Genomic DNA, 21308 nt, shown 5'->3' with positions numbered 1-21308 from the left:
GTATGGCAGAAGGACGTGCCATGACGTCACGGTCATGTGACCGCGACGTCATCACAGGCCCTGCGCGCCTGCGCGAGAAAGACCTGCCATGACGTCACGGTCATGTGACCGCGACGTCATCACAGGTCCTGCGCCCATACCAACGCTGGGACCGGAAGCTGCCGTGGACTACAACGGGCCCTCGGAAAGGTGAGTATATGTTTATTTTTTATTTTTTCACCTGTCACAAACCTGGCTGGGTAATATACTACGTAGCTGGGCAATATACTACGTGACTGGCCAATATACTACGTGGCTCTGTGCTGTATACTACTTTGCTGTGCAATATACTACGTGGCTCTGTGCTGTATACTACGTCACTGGGCAATATACTACGTTACTGGCCAATATACTACGTGGCTGTGCTGTATACTACGTTGCTGTGCGATATACTACGTCACTGGGCAATATACTACGTAACTGGGCAATATACTACGTGGCTGCGCAATATACTACGTGACTGGGCAATATACTACGTGGCTGCGCAATATACTATGTCACTAGGCAATATACTACGTGACTGGGCAATATACTACGTAACTGGCCAATATACTACGTGGCTGGGCAATATACTACGTGGCTGGGCAATATATTACGTGGCTGGGCAATATACTACGTGGCTGGGCAATATACTACATGGACATGCATATTCTAGAATACCCGATGCGTTAAAATTGGGCCACCATCTAGTAGTTAATAAATAACATTACCCACATGTCTGCTTTACATTACCACAATTTTGTTAGGAAGTTATAAGGGTTAAAAATTGACCAGCAATTTCTCATTTTTACAACAAAATTTGCAAAACCATTTTTTTAGGGACCACCTCACACTTGAAGTAACTTTGAGGGGTCTATATGATAATAAATGCCCCAAAGTGACACCATTCTAAAAACTGCACCCCTCAAGGTTCTCAAAACCACATTCAAAAAGTTTATTAACCCTTCAGGTGCTTCACAGGAATTTTTGGAATGTTTAAAAAAAATTGAACATTTAACATTTTTTCACAAAATTTTTACTTCAGATTCAATTTGTTTTATTTTACCAAGGGGACCAGGAGAAATTGGACCACAAAAGTCGTACAATTTGTACTGAGTACGCCGATACCCCATATGTTGGGGTAAACCATTGTTTGGGCACATGGCAGAGCTCAGAAGGGAAGGAGCGCCATCTGACTTTTCAATGCAAAATTTGCTGGAATTGAGATCGGCTACCATGTCGTGTTTGGAGAGCCTCTGATGTGCCTAAACAGCGGAAACCCCCACAAGTGACACCATTTTGGAAAGTAGACCCCCTAAGGAACTAATCTAGATGTGTGGTGAGCACTTTTAACCCCCAATTGTTTCACTAAAGTTTAGAATGTAGAGCCATGAAAATTAAAAAATAATTTTTTCTTTCCACAAAATGATCTTTTAGCCCACAATTTTTATTTTCCCAAAGGTAACCGGACAAATTGGACCCCAAAATTTGTTGTCCAATTTATCCTGAGTACGCTGATACCCCATATGTGGGGGGAAACCACTGTTTGGGCGCACGGCAGAGCTCGGAAGGGAAGGAGCGCCGTTTGGAATGCAGACTTAGATGGATTGGTCTGCAGGCGTCACGTTGCATTTGCAGAGCCCCTGATGTACTTAAACAGTAGAAACCCCCCACAAGTGATCCCATATTGGAAACTAGACCCCCCAAGGAACTTATCTAGATGTGTTGTGAGAACTTTGAACACCCAAGTGTTTCACTACAGTTTATAACGCAGAGCAGTGAAAATAAAAAATCTTTTTTTTTCCACAAAAATTATATTTTAGCCCCCGGTTTTGTATTTTCCCAAGGGTAACAGGAGAAATTGGACCCCAAAAGTTGCTCCTGAGTATGCTGATACCCCATAGGTGGGGGTAAACCCCTGTTTGGGCGCACGGGAGAGCTCGGAAGGGAAGGAACACTGTTTTAGTTTTTTCAACGCAGAATTGGCTGGAATTTAGATATCGGATGCCATGTCACGTTTGGAGAGCCCCTGATGTGCCTAAACAGTGAACCCCCCCCCCAATTCTAACTGAAACCCTACCCAAACACACCCCTAACCCTAATCCCAACCATAACCCTAACCACACCTCAACCCTAATCCCAACTGTAAATGTAATCCAATCCCTAACTTTAGCCCCAACCCTAACCCTAACTTTAGCCCCAACCGTAACCCTAACCCTAACTTTAGCCCCAAAATAAGGAAATAAGTTCACACAAAACCTAAAATTGGACAGCCAAAATTGTTGGCACCTTTCCTAAATTGTGGGTAAACAACTTTGTTTAACCCCTTAGTGACAGAGCCAATTTGGTACTTAATGACCAGGCCAATTTTTGCAATTCTGACCACTGTCACTTTATGAGGTTATAACTCTGGAACGCTTCAACGGATCCCGCTGATTCTGAGATTGTTTTTTCGTGACATATTGTACTTCATGATAGTGGTAACATTTCTTCGATATTACTTGCGATTATTTATGAAAAAAACGGAAATATGGCGAAAATTTTTAAAATTTTGCAATTTTCAAACTTTGTATTTTTATGCCCTTAAATCAGAGAGATATGTCACGAAAAATAGTTAATAAATAACATTTCCCACATGTCTACTCTACATCAGCACAATTTTGGAAAAAAAATTTTTTTTTGTTAGGGAGTTATAAGGGTTAAAAGTTGACCAGCAATTTCTCATTTTTACAACACCATTTTTTTTTAGGGACCACATCACATTTGAAGTCATTTTGAGGGGTCTATATGATAGAAAATAATGAAGTGTGACACCATTCTAAAAACTACACCCCTCAAGGTTCTCAAAACCACATTCAAGAAGTTTATTAACCCTTTACGTGCTTCACAGGAACTGAAACAATGTGGAAGGAAAAAATGAACATTTAACTTTTTTTTGCAAACATCTTAATTCAGAACCATTTTTTTTATTTTCACAAGTGTAAAAACAGAAATGTAACCATAAATTTTGTTATGCAATTTCTCCTGAATACGCCAATACCCCATATATGGGGTAAACCACTGTTAGGGCGCACCGCAGAACTTAGAAGTGAAGGAGCGCCGTTTGACTTTTTCAATGCAGAATTGGCTGGAATTGAGATCGGACGCCATGTCACGTTTAGAGAGCCCCTGATGTGCCTAAACAGTGGAAACTCCCCACAAGTGACACCATTTTGGAAACTAGACCCCTTAAGGAACTTATCTAGATGTGTGGTGAGCACTTTGAACCCCCAAGTGCTTCACAGAAGTTTATAACGTAGAGCCGTGAAAATAAAAAATCGCTTTTGTTTACACAAAAATGATCTTTTCGCCCACAAATTCTTATTTTCACAAGGGTAACAGGAGAAATTAGACCACAAAAGTTGTTGTGCGATTTCTCCTGAATACGTCGATACCCCATATGTGAGGGAAAACCACTGTTTGGGCGCACCGCAGAGCTTGGAAGTGAAGGAGCGCCATTTTACTTTTTCAATGTAGAATTGGCTGGAATTGAGATTGGACGCCATGTCGCGTTTGGAGAGCCCCTGATGTGCCTAAACAGTGGAAACCCCCCACAAGTGACCCCATTTTGGAAACTAGACCCCTTAAGGAACATATCTAGATGTGTGGTGAGCACTTTGAACCTCCATGTGCTTCACAGAAGTTTATAATGTAGAGCCGTGAAAAAAAAAAAAAAATCGCATTTTTTCTACAAAAATGATCTTTTTGCCCACAAATTTTTATTTTCACAAGGGTAACAGGAGAAATTAGACCACAAAAGTTGTTGTGCGATTTCTCCTGAGTACACTGATACCCAATATGTGGGGGTAAACCACTGTTAGGGCGCACCGCAGAGCTTGGAAGAGAAGGAGTGCCGTTTTACTTTTTCAATGTAGAATTGGCTGGAATTGAGATCGGACGCCATGTCGCGTTTGGAGAGCCCCTGATGTGCCTAAACAGTGGAAACCCCCCACAAGTGACCCCATTTTGGAAACTAGACCCCTTAAGGAACTTATCTAGATGTGTGGCGAGCACTTTGAACCCCCATGTGCTTCACAGAAGTTTATAACGTAGAGCCGTGAAAAAAAAAAAATTGCATTTTTTCTACAAAAATGATCTTTTTGCCCACAAATTTTTATTTTCACAAGGGTAACAGGAGAAATTAGACCACTAAAGTTGTTGTGCAATTTCTCCTGAGTACGTCGATACCCAATATGTGGGGGTAAACCACTGTTTGGGCGCACCGCAGAGCTTGGAAGAGAAAGAGTGCCGTTTTACTTTTTCAATGTAGAATTGGCTGGAATTGAGATCGGACACCATGTCGCGTTTGGAGAGCCCCTGATGTGCCTAAACAGTAGAAATCCCCCACAAGTGACCCCATTTTGGAAACTAGACCCCCCATGGAACTTATCTAGATGTGTGGTGAGAACCTTGAATGCCCAAGTGCTTCACAGAAGTTTATAATGCAGAGCCGTGAAAATAAAAATATTTTTTTTTCCACAAAAAAGATGTTTTAGCCCCCTTTTCACAAGGGAAACAATAGAAATGGGACCACAAAAGTTGTTGTCCAATTTGTCCTGAGTATGCTGGTACCCCATATGTGGGGGTAAACCACTGTTTGGGCGCACGGCAGAGCTCGGAAGGAAGGAGCGCCGTTTTGGAATGCAGACTTTGATAGAATGGTCTGCGGGTATTATGTTGCGTTTGCAGAGCCCCTGATGTACCTAACCAGTAGAAACCCTCCACAAGTGACCCCATTTTGGAAACTAGACCCCCCAAGGAACTTATCTAGATGTGTGGTGAGAACTTTGAATGCCCAAGTGCTTCACAGAAGTTTAGAATGCAGAGTTGTGAAAATAAAAAATATTTTTTTTTCCACAAAAAAGATATTGTAGCCCCCAAGTTTTTATTTTCACAAGGGTAACAGGAGAAATTGGACTGCAATAGTTGTTGTCCAATTTATCCCGAGTACGCTGATGCGCCATATGTGGGGGTAAACCACTGTTTGGGCGCACGGCAGAGCTCGGAAGGGAAGGAGCGCCTTTTTGGAATGCAGACTTTGATAGAATGGTCTGTGGGCATTATGTTGCGATTGCAGAGCCCCTGATGTACCTAAACTGTAGTAACCCCCCACAAGTGACCCCATTTTGGAAACTAGACCCCCCAAGGAACTTATCTAGATGTGTGGTGAGAACTTTGAATGCCCAAGTGCTTCACAGAAGTTTAGAATGCACAGTCGTGAAAATAAAAAATATTTTTATTTTCCACAAAAAAGATATTGTAGCCCCCAAGTTTTTATTTTCACAAGGGTAACAGGAGAAATTGGACCCCAGAAGTTGTTGTCCAATTTATCCCGAGTACGCTGATGCCCCATATGTGGGGGTAACCCACTGTTTGGGCGCACGGCAGAGCTCAGAAGGGAGGGAGCACCATTTGACTTTTTGAGCACAAAATTGGCTGTCGTGTTTGGAAACCCCCTGATGTACCTAAACAGTGGAAACCCCCCAATTCTAGCTCCAACCCTAACCCCAACACACCCCTAACCCTAATCCCAACCTGATCCATAATCCTAATCACTAACCCTAACCATAATCACAACCCTTACCCCAAAACAACCCTAATGTCAACCCTAACCATAACCCTAATCAAAACCCTAAATCCAACACACCCCTAATCCTAATCTCAACCCTAACCTCAAACCTAACCCTAATCCCAATACACCCCTAATCACAACCCTAACCTTAACCCTAATCCCAAACCTAACCCTAATCCCAAGCGTAACCCTAATGCCAACCCTAACCCTAATACCAACCCTAATCCAAACCCTAACCCTAATCCCAGCTCTAACCCTAACTTTAGCCCCAACCCTAGCCCTAACTTTAGCCCCAACCCTAACCCTAGCCCTAAGGCTACTTTCACACTTGCGTCGTTTCGCATTCCGTCGCAATCCGTCATTTTGGACAAGAAACGGATCCTGCAAATGTGCCCGCAGGATGTGTTTTTTGCCCATAGACTTGTATTGCCGACGGATCGTGACGGATGGCCACACGTCGCGTCCGTCGTGCACTGGATCAGTTGTGTTTTGGCGGAGCGTCGGCACAAAAAAAGTTCAATGAAACGTTTTTTTGTACGTCGCATCCGCCATTTCTGACCGCGCATGCGTGGCCGTAACTCCGCCCCCTCCTCCCCAGGACATAGATTGGGCAGCGGATGCGTTGAAAAACTACAGCTGCTGCCCACGTTGTGCACAATTTTCACCCCTACCCCTACCACTAACCCTACCCCTAACCCTACCCCTAACCCTACCCCTAACCCTACCCCTACCCCTAACCCTACCCCTAATTTTAGCCCCAACTGCTGTTCTTCTGCCGGCCGGCAGATGGAGACAGATGGCGGGCGCACTGGGCATGCGCCCGCCATTTTCTTCTACCGGCGGCCAGGAGGAGCAGCAAGAGGATCCAGGGACCTAGGTGAGTATGCTAGGGTCCCCGAATCCCCCTATTTCTCTGTCCTCTGATGTGCGATCACATCAGAGGACAGAGAATTACACTTTACTTTTTTTTTTTTTTTGCGGTCGCCGGTAAACAGTTAATTACCGGCGATCGCAAAACAGGGTAGGGTCTCGGCTACCCCCGGCAGCCGAGACCCCAAAGATTCTCCCGGTGCCGGCCGGCGGGCGCACTGCGCATGCGCCCGCCATTTTGAAGATGGTGGCGTCCACCGGGAGACACGAGGAGCATCGGGGGAGCTAGGTGAGTATTGGGGGGCCACCTGGGACCCCTTTTCTCTGTCCTCCGATGTGCGATCACATCGGAGGACAGAGAAATTAAAAAGAGATCGCGTTTTTTGTTTTTTTTTGCGATCGCCGGTAAACGGTTAATTACCGGCGATCGCAAATGCGGGGTGGGTTAAAAACCCCCCGAATCATGTTCTCTGGGGTCTCGGCTACCCCCGGCAGCCGAGAACCCGGAGAAAATCGGCCTCTGGGGGGCGCTATTGACTTTTTCCACAGCGCCGTTAATTAATGGCGCTGTGGTTTAAGTACCCTTAGCGGCCGCCGTTAAAAGGCGTATCGGCGGTCGCTAAGGGGTTAAAGCATGTGATGCTCATTCAAACTTACCTGTGGCAAGTAACAGGTGTGGGCAATATGAAAATCACACCTGAAACCAAATAAAAAGGAGAGAAGTTGACTAAATCTTGGCATTGTGTGTTTGTGTGTGCCACACTAAGGCCGGGATCACACATGCGAGAAACACGTCCGTGTCTCGCATGTGAAATCCAAGCTCTGGCGCCGGCACTCCAGAGCGGAGCGTGCGGCCACATAGCAACACATGGAGCCGCGTGTTTTCTCGCATGTGTGATCCCGGCCTAAGCATGGAGAACAGAAAGAGGAGAAGGGAACTGTCTGAGGATGTGAGAATCAAAATGGTGGAACAATATCAACAATTTACAGAGATCTTGATTTTTCTTTGTCCATGGTGCAGAACATGATCCAGAAGTTTAACCCATGACACTGTAGTTAATCTCCCTGGATGTGAACAGCAGAGAAAACTTGATGAAAGGTTGCAACACAGGATAGTCTGGGATCAGCTGATCTCAGACTTCATTTTCGATTTGTCCGAAGGCGGGGAAAATTACGCCAGTGCTGATTGGACATCGGGATCACGTACCACAACACCGCACAAGAACCACAGGAAGGGCGAGTGCCGACACCGTTGGAACGGAAGACGAGTATAGGCTTTATTATTTTATCGTGGTCAAAACATTTTGATCAAGAAGGGGTTGTGTTAGTAGTGGACAACCCCTTTAAGTTGAGGGTGCTAAAAATTGTGTCCGGCCCATTTTTGGTGTTTTTTTGTGAAATTATGGTCTTTTTTTCTTCTTTTTTGCGTTGACCCAATACACACAAAGGGAATAAACGTGAATAACAAAATATGTGTAATTGCAATAATTTTCAGGGGGAAATATTCCCCTTTCTGGAACAATTTCATGGGTGACAACACTTTTGGCCATGATTGTGTATATATATATATATATATATATATATATATATATATATGTAAATATATATACAGGGTGGAGCGCGGTAATTTGCTTTTTTGCACTGCATGCTGTGGCGGCACTGTCGGTCGAAGAGAGGGGAGAGTGGGTGTGGCTTACAGTGGCTGATGGGAGATTTGTATTCCTCTGCCTTTCAGTTGCCATCATGCAGTGGACACGTGAGGAATGGTCATTTTGTGGTGAAGCGTATTTTTCAAATGCCCACTCGATCATTGCAGTGCAGCGTGCTTTTCGTTTACAATTCGCTGTTCCTCCACGCGGACGTGTTCCTGGACGGCAATCAATTGTAAATTGGGTGAATGCATTCAGAACAGCAGGGAATGTGTCATGTGTACGAAGGGGACCCGAGAGAAGGATTACAACACCACAAAACATCGAGAGAGTTAGAGCAGCAGTACTGCAATCTCCGAAACGCTCTGCTCGGAAGCAATCATTTGCTCTTGGCATTTCAAGACGTTCTCTCCACCGGATTCTTCATGATGAACTGAATTTTCACCCGTATAAAATGTGCGTGGTCCAACATTTGTCAGCATGGGACTATTTGACACGGCGGACCTCTTGTGAAGACATGTTAGCAACGATACCCCGATATCCCAACAGGATGGTGCCACTGCACACACAGCGAGGGTTACCATGAATTGTTTGAGGCAAATGTTTCCTGGACGGCTTATCTCTTTGAGGGGAGATGTGAACTGGCCAGCACGCTCACCAGATTTAGCCCCATGGGATTTTTTCCTTTGGGGTTACCTGAAGTCTAAGGTGTATATCAACCGTCCCAACACCTTGGAAGACCTAAGGAACAATATTGAAGCTGAAATTGGCAGAATACCAGTGGACATGCTTGTTAGAGTTCATGAAAACTTCAGAAAACGTATGCAGCAGTGTGTGGATAGCGAAGGTCGACATTTGCCAGATACACTATTTAAAACCATGTAATTTAAAAATTCCATTACTGTTCAGTATAATTAAAATATAAAATACATTTTTCTAATGATCATAATTTTTTTATTTCATTCCCAAATCAGCAAATTACCGCGCTCCACCCTGTATATATATATTTTTTTTTAATCTAATTATTTTATTCACTTATATAGCGCCATTAATTCACAGCACTTTACAGACATCATCATCACTGTCCTCATTGGGACTAACAATCTAGATTCTGTATCAGTATGTCTTGGGAGTGTGGGAGGAAACTGGAGAACCCGGAGGAAACCCACGCAAACACGGGGAGAACATACAAACTCCTTGCAGATGTTGTCCTTCGTGAGATTTCAACCCAGGACCCCAGCGCTGCAAAGCAACAGTGTTAACCACTGAGCCACCAAGTATATATATACAAACTGGAAAACAAGTACAGCACTAGCAGCAGAAAACAGAAGATATTGGGTGCAGAGCCCCCCCAGGTGAAACCAAACCTTGATGGTCTCCAACAGGACAGAGGCAGCACTACGAGGTCAGAAAGATATAAATGGGTTATTGACCCACTGTGATGGCAACATTCCAAATGTGGAACTCTGTCAAGCAGTGCAACAGTATACAGCTGTAACATATACAGCTCTGGCAAAAATTAAGAGACCACCACATCAAACCCCTGTCATAGGCAGCCCAATCTCCAGACCTGAACCCCATTGAAAACCTCTGGAATGTGATCGAGAGGATGATGGATAGCCACAAGCCATCAAACAAACAAGTGCTTACATTTTTGCACCAGAAGCAGAGTGAAAGACTGGTAGAAAGCATGCCAAGATGCATGAAAGCTGTGATTAAATCATGGTTATTCCACAAAATATTGATTTCTGAACTCTTCCTGAGAAAAAACATTAGTATTGTTGTTTCTAAATGATTATGAACTTGTTTTTTTTTTTTGCATTATTTGAGGTCTGAAAGCACTGGGGTTTTGTTTTTTGAACATTTTGCAGCGGTCTCTGAATTGTTGCCAGAGCTGTATAAATCTGCATTAAATGTAATGTCAGTTAGTGAATATATGGTATAACATTTCCAGACAGAATTCCTATCTACTGAGTATCGGTGGCAGATATGGAGGGAGCGGCCATCAGGTAGGGTGATATTAGAAATGGCGCCATGTTACTATGGAGGTGAAGGGTCGCATGAATGAATGATATACCCCGCACAGCATGTGACGGTTTAGCAGCCCCCCATGCACTGCTGTATAATTGGACAAAATATACTTTCTTTGCGCCCCTGACTTATAACCGGTGTATTGATGGCCTATAGAGGGCGCTGTTATTCCTTTAGCACATTGTCAGTACCCCGCGGGTGCCCTGCCGATAGCCCCGTCTGTGCCCGATGCAGCCACTGGCCCCCATGCAGGGGTGAAGAGAACCCACCACCAACTACACATCCATATAGGGCCATGGGGGTACGTCACAGAAAATCAGCTCTGTGTGCCTTAGGATGCACAGCTGCGTAAAGGGGGAGGCCAGGCACATCTAAGGTGGGGAAGGCGTGGGCTGGCAGAGCAACCTGTCTGAGGTGTAGGATGGCACACTAGAGCAACCAAAGGGAGGTGTGGCCTGACACACTAGAGCAACCAAATGGAGGTGTGGCCTGACACAGTAGAGCAACCAAAGGGAGGTGTGGCCTGACACACTAGAGCAACCAAAGGGAGGCGTGGCCTGACACAGTAGAGCAACCAAAGGGAGGTGTGGCCTGACACACTAGAGCAACCAAAGGGAGGTGTGGCCTGACACACTAGAGCAACCAAAGGGAGGTGTGGCCTGACACAGTAGAGCAACCAAAGGGAGGTGTGGCCTGACACACTAGAGTGTGGAGACCAGACTGAACCAAAGGATCCATTTTGTCTCCCAGATGAAATCTGCTTCTGCACAGCAAACTTGACATTTCCTTTTATAGAAGTAATCACGCGCGCATTTCTCCTTGATATTGTAGCCTTTCACCCACATACCAGATATTGTAACTTTTCACTAGTATAGATTTGCTTTGTAAGTGATTATGAAATATGAGCGCTTGTGCGCATGTCTGTAAATGCCTAACTTCTTACTATATAAAGAAGGGGCAGCGCCCAGTGAGGCAGGCGTGCTCCGGGGCTACCCCTGTTTATGAACACACAACCTTTGTGCTGCGTGTCATTTACTTGGATTCCTCAATCCAGGAAGCCAGGGACGGAAGAGGACTCAACATTTCTTGGCGCCCGAAACAGGGACCCGAGGCGAGAGTGTCTACTCGAGATTCACCTACGGATACGGACAACGGAGATCTGGGATAATGGACGGCAAATGAATTGAAAAACCTGGCCAGGTAAGAGACATTATTAGTTCTCTTTTATCTGCCCTGTATTATCCGAAAGATCTCTACGAGCCGTGTCACGCTGGGTTAGTCTAGTAGTGAGTAGATACCTATAAAACTCGGGTTACCATATTGTATAGATTTATGAGTCCTGTCCCTGGCAGTGTGTGAACAAGTGTGAAGGTTGTGGTATGTTATGAAAGAAGGATAAAAGTACGTAGAACAATAAGCCGAAATTGTTAGGACAAGTCTTATTAGTGAAGTCAGCCTAACTGGGTCATGTGGTTGCGTCCTTTCGGGGAGACCTCCGCCCATGCTTGACTCTCTTTGAGAAACTTGTTCCTTCATTTTTGGATAAGAGTTTGATAGAATGAGCCCAGGACACGAGTCCATGAGCCTGGGACAAGTATGATAACAGAGACGGAGAGTTTGGTGATCTGTTTGGTGTTGCTGATCCTGTTTGCGTGCATTGTAGGAATCAAGTTTATTCTGCACATTAGAAAGAACGGAGCAGATCAGCCCTTCAATATCTTAGCTCCCTAGGAAAGAAGACAACGAGACATCACTCTAGTGAGGTGATTGTCCAAACGTCACCTAGGATAAGTGTAGCTATTATTGAAAAGAAAAATGGGAAATAAACAGACAAAATCCGTCTTAGGACAAGTAGAAGCAAAAGATATCATACAGGAAAGATGTGGAAAGACAGTCAGAAGGCAGATCAGAAGGGTAAGAGAAAAATTGGGAATTTCAGAAGCACTTATGTTTAGCACTGAATGGGAAAGACTGAGTAAAGAACGAGGTGGAATTATCAAAGACAATGGGTGGGAAGAAATCATACACTGTATGATAAAGGTCTCAAAAACAGCTAAAGAGGAGAATTGGAAGTATGATCCAGACACTTCCAAATGGAGTATGGGTACGGGAAAATGTTGTGCCACGACTCATTCAGTTCCTCCTCCTTACCTAGATCCGAATGTTCAACCATTTGTACCTTCTGAAGGAGGACAAACCAAACCAAATTTATATCCTGGGTTAAATGGGGTGGAAGGATGGGTGTGCAAAAATTGTGGCCAGCAGAATCCAGACTGGAGAACTGAATGTTCTGCCTGTGGGGCCCCCAGAGGTCATCAATTGTTAGCTCCTGTTAGGATAGTACCGAAACCCTTCAGAGAAACTGGTGTAGATGGAGCAATGGCAACTAGATATCACCAAACCCGACAATACTTCCCTTGGTCCCCCGCTGAAGGAATGTCTCTTCTACATAATGCACCAGATCCTACCCAGTACCCAGTTAGATTCGCACAGTATATACAGCAAATTATGCAGACTCATGCAGGAGTCTGGGCAGATGGAGAGGAATTATGTAGAATGAAAATGACTCCTGGTCTCTTCCAGGAACTGCTAACACATCTACAGGGACACAGGCCACAGGTGGGACAGGAGCTACAAGAGGGACAAGCGGGACAAGGTGCCTTACAAACGATAGAATCAGGAACACAATTTGTAGACCATTTAATAGTTTTCATGAGGCAGAAACAGAGGCAGAGAGGAACAACGGGAGTGGTGGCTCAGAGACCTGGACAATCGGTAGATGAATATTATCTAGGGGTAGAGAATAATTTTAGAGATGAAGGAATAGATCTAACCGCTCCAGGAATGATGAGGTTAATTACAAAAACCTTTATAGATGGATTGTCTCCAAAAGTAAAGGAAAAACTTAAGGCTGCAACTCCTGATTGGAGAACCTTGGAAGACCCACACTTGGCCAGGCAAAAAGCCGTAGGGATAGAGTTGGATTTAAGAGAAAATCATAAGCCTGTCAGAATAGCACAAGCAAACACAACAGGTGGAAGGGCAAGACATAATTTTCCCTGTCATTACTGCAAGAAACCAGGACATTTCCAGAAAGAATGTAGAAAGAAGCAGGCAGACATAAAATCAGGAAAATTTGTACCAAAGAATAAGCCCTCAGACATCCAACAGACATCCATAGTGGATGGTCCCATACCAGACTCAGATTGACTCAATGTGTTACAAACTTCCCTACCAGCTAGAAGACCTATAATACAGGTGAATGTGGGGGGAAGAGAGATTCCATTTTTAATAGATACAGGTGCAACTTCCTCAATTTTGAATCAAGATTTTCTTCCAAACCCGGAAGATATTTCACAACAAACAACTTTTGCTGAGGGTTATGATGGGGTAATTCGAACACTACCATATACTGTGCCCCTAGAGGTCTCATCAGGACCTAAATGTTTTGCATCCAGATTTTTGTATGCCAGAGGTGCCCCAACATGTTTGTTGGGAACTGATGTCTTGAAGAAATTAGAAGCTAACATCAATTTTAGGGAAGATGGCACAGTCATGCTGACTATCCCTGATGATGCGGAAACATTAGAACAATATGTCAGAATTCAGGCTTTTGAGGATTATACTGAAGAAAAAGAGTACACCACAGATCTAGACCTCTCAACAGTCCCAGAAACACTGTGGGCACAGGGTGACACTGATGTGGGATTATTGCATATCTCTCCTGTAAAACTATCTGTGCAACCAGGAACTGTTCTCCCACAGCTCAGACAATACCCTGTGAGTGCCCAGCAGGAACTAGCGATTACAAAACAGATAGAGGGATATAGAGAGAAAGGGGTTTTGGTAGAGATACAATCACCTGCTAACACTCCTCTGTATCCAGTCAAGAAGAGAACTCTTGATAAGGGTTCTATGCCCAAATATCGTATGGTACATGATCTAAGAGAAATAAACAAAGTTCTAGATCCAATCACCCCAGTTGTACCCAATCCTCATACGTTACTATCACAGATACCAGCCAGTTCTCAAGTGTTTACTGTAATAGATCTTTCAAATGCATTTTTCTCGGTTCCTTTACACCAAGACAGTTGGCATTTGTTTGCATTTACATTTAAGGGCAAACAGTTGGCGTGGACACGCCTTCCACAGGGAATGATACACTCCCCTACTCTTTATTCAAATGCCCTACAAACAGTCCTTCAGAGGTTTGAACCCGAACCACAGGTAGTAATTTTGCAGTATGTGGATGACCTACTACTTTGCTGCCCAGATCTAGAAACTGCAGAAAGGTCCACTGTGAGTTTACTATGTTTCCTAGAAAAAGAAGGGTGTAAAGTGAATAGACAAAAGCTACAAGTTTGTCAGACCAAAGTGGTCTTTCTAGGTCATTGCATTTCTCAAGGTAAAAAGCATCTTACACCTCAAAGAACTGAAGCAATAAGACAGATGAATGAGCCTAGAAATCATAAACAGCTACGAGCATTTTTAGGAATAGTGTCTCATTGTAGACAATGGATTATACATGCCAGTCAACTAATGCAACCACTGTATGACTGTGTAAAAAGTGAACCTTATTTGTTGACAAAAGAAGGTCAGATTTCGTTCCAACAATTAAAAGATGCCCTTGTTTCAGCTCCAGCGTTAGGGCTACCAGACTACACCAAACCATTTCAGCTTATGGCTGCAGAAGTTGATTCCCATGCTACAGGAGTTCTTACCCAGAAGCATGCAGGGAAACAAAGACCAATTGCATATCTTTCAGCAAGGTTAGATCCCGTAGCTAGAGCAGCGCCAACCTGTGTACGTGTAGTTGTTGCTGTCTCACTATTGTTGGACAAAGCATCAGAAATTGTCCTAGAGCATCCACTCACAGTTCAAACTACACATGATGTTTATGGGATATTAAACCAGGTCCAACCAAAACACATTTCCATGGCCAGACATTTGCGGCTACAGTGTTCTTTGTTGCTCCCCTCTACTATCACATTTGCTAGGCTTCAGACTCTCAATTTAGCTACACTGCTACCTCTCGAGTCTAAAGGGGGGAATAAGGACACTGATCCACACGCAAATTTTTTCCCTACAGATACACATGATTGTACAGAGCTCATTTTACAAGAAACGGTAGGCTTACCCAATGTATCCGAAACACCACTTCAAAATCCAGATTTAGAGCTGTTTATAGATGGTAGTAGGTTTGCAGATGACACAGGTAACTTCCATACAGGGTATGCAGTTGTGTCAGAATCTGAAACTCTCAAAGCAGAACCGCTTCCACCGAAACAATCTGCACAAGAAGCAGAACTAACAGCATTGATTGAAGCTCTAAAAATAGCTGAGAATCACACAGCTAATATATACACTGATTCTAGGTATGCACATGGTATTGTGTTTGATTTTGGAGTAATCTGGAGAGCTAGAGGTTACATGACAGCGTCAGGACAACCTGTAAAACATGCTTCTCTGATCAAACAGATCTTAGAGGCTGCACAAGAAACAAAAGAAGTAGCAGTAATCAAGGTAGCTGCACATGTGAGACTCGACACTAGGGAATCTAGGGGAAATGATAGGGCTGATAAAGCAGCCAAAGCAGCAGCAGTCAAACCCTTACAACAGGTCCATACTGTAAACCCCACAGAAAATACTGAAGATAGACTGAGACAAGCACAGGAAGATGCAGGAGAAGAGGAGAGGGACAGGTGGAAAAAGGAAGGGGCAGAAGAACAAGAGGGAATTTGGAAGAAAAATGGACTAATATGTCTACCTAGAGCCTGGTACCCGATAGTAGTTGGTGGATTACATCACCCTACGCATGTGTCTGCAAATGCAATGACACTACTGGCAAAGCAAGTCTGGTTGGCTCCAGGTTTTGGCAACTACGCAAGAGACTATTGTGCTGCATGCGCTATATGCCTGACACATAATCCCGGACAGACAGCAAAGACCCCTATGAAGCACCACGTCCGACCTCTCTACCCGTTTCAACGGTTGCAGATAGACTTTATCCAGCTGCCAAAGAGTAATGGGTATGAGTATGTGTTGGTGTGTGTGTAGACATGTTCTCGGGGTGGCCAGAGGCCTATCCAGTTCGGAAGGCTTCAGCTAAAAACACTGCTGTAAAGCTAGTTACCGAACTGGTGCCCCGTTATGGTCTCCCTGAAGTGATCGAGTCAGATAGGGGTACTCATTTCACTGGAGAAATATTTCAAAATGTACTAAAAATGTTGGGTGTTGAAAGTCAGTTACACACTCCGTATCATCCTCAAAGTTCTGGTAAGGTAGAACGCATGAATGGAACTTTAAAATTAAAAATACAGAAAGCCATGGCTGAAACAGGAAAGCCTTGGACAGAATGCCTTTCACTGGCCCTTTACTCAATACGCAATACCCCAAGGGGTAAGACTAAACTGTCTCCATATGAAATTTTGTTTGGCAGGACTGCCAATTTAGGATGTTACTTTCCACAGCAACTTGTGTTAAATATTGAATCACTGACTTCCTATGTGCAAAATCTTCAGAAACAATTAACTAAGGTGCATGCACAAGTTTTTGCTTCCCTTCCAGATCCTGATAACACTGAAGGAAGTCACAAGTTGGAACCAGGTGATCAAGTCTATATAAAAAGACACACCAGAAAGGCTCTTGAACCAAGATTTGACAGACCCTTCCAAGTCCTGTTGACAACACCTACATCAGTCAAGCTTGAAGGAAAGGCATCATGGATACATGCAAGCCATTGCAAAAAAGCAGTATAAAACTCATGATATTGATGTTAATAATGTTAACCACAACAAAGGCATGGGAAAGACTAAATTCTTTAGCCCCTTTGAACAATAGATTCGTACAACATCATAGAAAATTAGTGCACGACTTGTTAAACAATACACAAACCCTGACAGATTGTTGAATCTGTACCCATTCGCCGGTATCAGCCACAAGTATACCTTTTCTAGCAGTTCCCGTATCAGCAGAAGAAATATTCGCTTGGCCTAATTGTTCAGACAACCTGGCCAACAACCAAACTGGTAATGCTAGGCTATGGAATACTACAATCGCCATACCAATTGTGGGATGGGTAGAATTTCCTTGGTGGCAGGGTAATCTCTCAGGGAGTAGTACACATCTACAATATTTGGCCTATAATGGTGGGGCCTGGGTCCCTAGGAATAAGACTGGATTAACTAATTTAGGACAGGTCCCCACAGAAAATCTACAGCTCAGTTTCAGTACAACCGCCCCTCCCTCTGATGCTTTCAAACCTGTAGTATTGGAAAGATACATACATAATAGAAAATGGGAACATTCTGAGTTGTTCCCCCAAGGTGATGATAACAGTTGTACAAGTAAGCCGGGGAACCTGGTTTGTAATGAATCCAATGAGTATGTCAACGGAATGCATGTATGTGGGAATCCCGCAGCCGGGTACTGTAGCCCCTTGGGACAAAAACCCTCTTGGTGTATGCTTCAGAATGTATCTAGTTTTGTGGATTTGGCTCACAGATTGGTATTGCAGCACTCAGCTCTATGGGATCTGCCTGAGGGTACATTTTGGATATGCGGAGGAGCATATAAATGGCTTCCCGTAGGTATAAAGGGTACTTGTACATTAGGACGCCTAACCCCAGCTACTTTCATAATTTCAAATAAACAAGTGAATATGCAAGCCGTGCCCAAGCACACACTGTATAAAAGAGCTGCAGATAACTCACCACGTCCCTCGGGGAGGCCACATATAGTACAAATGGGAATTCCCAACAAAATTGCTAGTACCATTTTTATTTATCCTATGTTAACACAAATGTGGGATAAATTAGTTAGAGCCACGGATTATCTAGATGATCAGATCTGGGATATATTGGATATACTAAACACTAGTGTAGCTGTACAGAATCAGCTTATAATAGTCGTCAACCAACATACCCTGGTATTGGATTACCTAACTGCCTCACAAGGGGGTATGTGTCAAATCATCGGACCCACCTGCTGTCATTATATAGACCCGAATAGTACTATGAGTATGAGATTTAAATTAAAAGACGTACAACGACTCAGGGATCAGTATGACAAAGACAATGACCAAAATAAGGATAGCTGGTGGTCAGATACCTTTTCTTTTCTTAACCCAGCCAACTGGTTCAGAGGGATCGGTGGGTGGGTTGCCGGGATTATGCAGAGCATAATACATATAGTTATGATTATTGTAATCATATATGTGTTATTCAAGATTGTACTCAAGGGTATCTCAGTATGCACAAATAAATTTTGTGTAATAGATGCAAGAGTATAAAGTTTATTATTGCCGTACTAATTTTCTTTTATATTTTAGTATACTGCCGCATAAAGAAGAAAATGCACAAGCTTCATGCAAAAATTTATGACAAATAATAAAAGAATATGTCAAAGGGGGGAATTGTGGAGACCAGACTGAACCAAAGGATCCATTTTGTCTCCCAGATGAAATCTGCTTCTGCACAGCAAACTTGACATTTCCTTTTATAGAAGTAATCACGTGCGCATTTCTCCTTGATATTGTAGCCTTTCACCCACATACCAGATATTGTAACTTTTCACTAGTATAGATTTGCTTTGTAAGTGATTATGAAATATGAGCGCTTGTGCGCATGTCTGTAAATGCCTAACTTCTTACTATATAAAGAAGGGGCAGCGCCCAGTGAGGCAGGCGTGCTCCGGGGCTACCCCTGTTTATGAACACACAACCTTTGTGCTGCGTGTCATTTACTTGGATTCCTCAATCCAGGAAGCCAGGGACGGAAGAGGACTCAACAAGAGCAACCAAAGGGAGGTGTGGCCTGACACAGTAGAGCAACCAAAGGGAGGTGTGGCCTGACACAGTAGAGCAACCAAAGGGAGGTGTGGCCTGACACAGTAGAGCAACCAAAGGGAGGTGTGGCCTGACACACTAGAGCAACCAAAGGGAGGTGTGGCCTGACACAGTAGAGCAACCAAAGGGAGGTGTGGCCTGACACAGTAGAGCAACCAAAGGGAGGTGTGGCCTGACACAGTAGAGCAACCAAAGGGAGGTGTGGCCTGACACACTAGAGTGTTGTGAATTCTGTGGCTGAATTCACTCCTGTGGTCACAAGTGGTATTGCAGCCTCTGGGCTTCCTCCCTCAGGTGTTTTGGTGAGCTCGTTGGCTGCCTTGCTATTTAACTCCACCTGAGTCTGTCTTCCTTGCTCCTTGTCAATGTTACAGCGTTGGATCTGAGCTACTGCATCTTTCCTGTGGCCTGCTGCTCTGCTAGATAAGTGTTACTTTGTTTTTGTTTCCGTTTTTTCTGTCCAGCTTGCTATTCTCTTTTGCTGGAAGCTCTGAAACGCAAAGGGTGCACCGCCGTGCCGTTAGTTCGGCACGGTGGGTCTTTTTGCCCCCCTTTGCGTGGTTCTGCTTTAGGGTTTTTTGTAGACTGCATAGTTCTCTTTGCTATCCTCGCTCTGTCTAGAATATCGGGCCTCACTTTGCTGAATCTATTTCATTCCTACGTTTTGTCTTTTCATCTTGCTAACAGTCATTATATGTGGGGGGCTGCCTATTCCTTTGGGGTATTTCTCTGAGGCAAGTCAGGCTTGTATTTCTATCTTCAGGCTAGTCAGCTCCTCAGGCAGTGCCGAGTTGCATAGGTAGTTGTTAGGCGCAATCCACTGCTGCTTTTAGTTGTGTGAGGATAGGTTCAGGTATTGCAGTCTGCAGAGATTCCACGTCTCAGAGCTTGTTCTATTGTTTTTGGGTTATTGCCATATCACTGTATGTGCGCTGATTACTGCACGCTGTGTTGCCTGATAGCACAGCATAACACTAGAGCAACCAAAGGGAGGTGTGGCCTGACACACTAGAGCAACCAAAGGGAGGTGTGGCCTGACACAGTAGAGCAACCAAAGGGAGGTGTGGCCTGACACAGTAGAGCAACCAAAGGGAGGTGTGGCCTGACACACTAGAGCAACCATAGGGAGGTGTGGCCTGACACACTAGAGCACCCAAAGGGAGGTGTGGCCTGACACAGTAGAGCAACCAAAGGGAGGTGTGGCCTGACACACTAGAGCAACCAAAGGGAGGTGTGGCCTGACACAGTAGAGCAACCAAAGGGAGGTGTGGCCTGACACACTAGAGCAACCAAAGGGAGGTGTGGCCTAACACACTAGAGCAACCAAAGGGAGGTGTGGCCTGACACACTAGAGCAACCAAAGGGAGGTGTGGCCTGACACACTAGAGCAACCAAAGGGAGGTGTGGCCTGACACAGTAGAGCAACCAAAGGGAGGTGTGGCCTGACACACTAGATCAACCATAGGGAGGTGTGGCCTGACACACTAGAGCAACCAAAGGGAGGTGTGGCCTGACACACTAGAGCAACCAAAGGGAGGTGTGGCCTGACACACTAGAGCAACCAAAGGGAGGTGTGGCCTGACACAGTAGAGCAACCAAAGGGAGGTGTGGCCTGACACACTAGAGCAACCAAAGGGAGGTGTGGCCTGACACAGTAGAGCAACCAAAGGGAGGTGTGGCCTGACACAGTAGAGCAACCAAAGGGAGGTGTGGCCTGACACACTAGAGCAACCAAAGGGAGGTGTGGCCTGACACAGTAGAGCAACCAAAGGGAGGTGTGGCCTGACACACTAGAGCAACCAAAGGGAGGTGTGGCCTAACACACTAGAGCAACCAAAGGGAGGTGTGGCCTGACACACTAGAGCAACCAAAGGGAGGTGTGGCCTGACACACTAGAGCAGTGTTCCCCAACTCCGGTCCTCAAGAGACACCAACAGGTCATGTTTTCAGGATTTCCTTAGTATTGCACAGGTGATGGAATTATTGCCTGTGCAGGTGATGCAATTATCACCTGTGCAATACTAAGGAAATCCTGAAAACATGACCTGTTGGTGGCTCTTGAGGACCGGAGTTGGGGAACACTGCACTAGAGCAACCTCTGGGAGGCGTGGCCTGACACACTAGAGCAACCGTAACACCCCAGATAGTTGGTTGTTACAGTGGCATTGCTTTCCTCACGGGGAGAATGATGTCATGCTTGGAAGCGAAGAAGGATCTCTTTAACAGGTATTCAGCACATACAACACCGTTCTGACTCCAGGCCAGAAGGAGGAGCTCTACACCC

General features: G+C 44.6%; 1 protein-coding gene across 3 annotated transcripts in view; it reads right to left on the bottom strand.

The window, feature by feature from the left end:
• The window catches only part of STXBP4 (syntaxin binding protein 4), a 131906-nt gene that overhangs the window by 105367 nt on the left and 5231 nt on the right, over positions 1–21308 (bottom strand). The window lies entirely within an intron of this gene.

Source organism: Ranitomeya imitator, chromosome 2 (genome assembly GCF_032444005.1).
Source record: "Ranitomeya imitator isolate aRanImi1 chromosome 2, aRanImi1.pri, whole genome shotgun sequence".
Classification (NCBI taxonomy): domain Eukaryota; kingdom Metazoa; phylum Chordata; class Amphibia; order Anura; family Dendrobatidae; genus Ranitomeya; species Ranitomeya imitator.
Note: the sequence above shows the minus strand (reverse complement) of the source record. Positions and strands in the feature narration are given on the sequence as shown.